We start from the raw sequence: 1,459 nt of genomic DNA on the forward strand, positions 1-1,459 counted from the left end.
TCTGATGCCAACTTCCTTGAACCGTCTTGACTAGTTTTGTACCACACGTTCGCTGACAATTCTCGGATTTTTCACATCATTGATTTGTGTTTCCTCTATTCTTATTCTCAGTCCTTTTCTCCACAGGAAGCATAAAATGGTTCTAATTGCAAGTTTTGCATCACTCGTTATCAAAGCTGTAAACTAATTCATGTTTATATGTTATATATATGGCAATAAAAAATAAGCAATTTAGCAACGATTGGACAAGTTGTATCAAATTAATAATATATTGTAGAAATACAAAATTCTTTTCACTTAAGAAAATCCGAAAAAGCTTCTGACTCAACCTGGTACCCAAGCCAGCGGTTCTTAAAGAATTTTCAGAAGAGTTTGTGATGCTCGAAAGGTTCGCAACTTCATACCGAAAACAATTGTTTCTGGTACATGCCGAAAGCTTGAGATTTGAAAATGTGTTTAGTCACTACAATCGATCGCGTACTTGACTAGTACTCTATTTCATCGATCACAAAGGGATGTAATGCAATGTTGATCTGAACTCAGAACGTAATAAAGCTGCAGAAATACCGTGCGTCTTTTTCTTCCAAACCACTAAGGGATCTACCAACTAGTGCTTCTTTCAAACCTAGACTCAGATAATAAGTAATTATATGCTTTGAATTTTTGTTTCATTTTATTTATTGTTATTCATTCATTTATCCAATTATATTGAATTTTTATGGCGAAAAATTCTCAGAATGGAGAGTTTAAATTCCTGCCAACCAACGTCTCGTCGATATGTTGGCTTTTGAATGCGTGAATGTGAAAAGAAATTCAAGGAACTTGCGTCAAACTGGTAGCTAAATAGAGTACAATAAATAAAATATGCCATACAAAATACTGAAGAGAAGTCACCAAGAATGGTTATAAAACGGAACGGGTTGTATTTCAATTGTTATTTCTGTTTGGCGAAGACGTATTTTCTTCTGTTTTCTGCCACTTGTTTCTACTGCATTTTTTTTTGTCACACAATCATTTCCACTTGAATGTTATACGTTTGGTTGCATTAAAGCTATTCTTTGACGGTAAAAGATAAACGAGCTTGAAATAATAAGATGAAATCGATCAGAAATTTGTTGACCACGAAATCAACAACGTATTGGCTGCAGATAAAACGGTAAAAGATATATGAGCATGTCGACATAATAAAATGGACGATTAAAAAATAATTTCAACCTCTCACTTCATTGGTTTTCTGTTTCAAGATCATTGTTAAATATATGGATTGAGGATTATGCAAATTGATGTAATAAATTCTACCTTGGTCTGTTACACGACTCGATCCAAACCTATTTAATTCTCATCATTAAAGATAAAATTAAGGAATTTCCTTAATACAGTCGAGCGACCTAAATCTACATCAAATTAAATTTTGTCTCCAGCATTAGAAAGATAGATTAGAAAATATAGATTATGTTAG

The 1,459-nt window shown here is 33.0% G+C and overlaps 1 long non-coding RNA gene across 8 annotated transcripts in view; it reads right to left on the reverse strand.

The window, feature by feature from the left end:
• Positions 1–262: 262 nt before the first annotated feature.
• LOC106880046 (uncharacterized) overlaps positions 263–1,459 on the reverse strand; it is a 116,529-nt gene continuing 115,332 nt past the window's right edge. For 7 of the 8 annotated variants that reach the window (XR_016237977.1, XR_016237976.1, XR_016237975.1 and 4 more), the window contains one exon: positions 263–1,080. This is a non-coding gene — a long non-coding RNA (uncharacterized LOC106880046). The remainder of the gene's footprint in view (positions 1,081–1,459) is intronic. The other variant, XR_001410699.3, reaches the window with a different exon arrangement.

The sequence above is a fragment of the Octopus bimaculoides genome, chromosome 22, assembly GCF_046866305.1.
Source record: "Octopus bimaculoides isolate indiv1 chromosome 22, ASM4686630v1, whole genome shotgun sequence".
NCBI classification, from domain to species: Eukaryota; Metazoa; Mollusca; class Cephalopoda; order Octopoda; family Octopodidae; genus Octopus; species Octopus bimaculoides.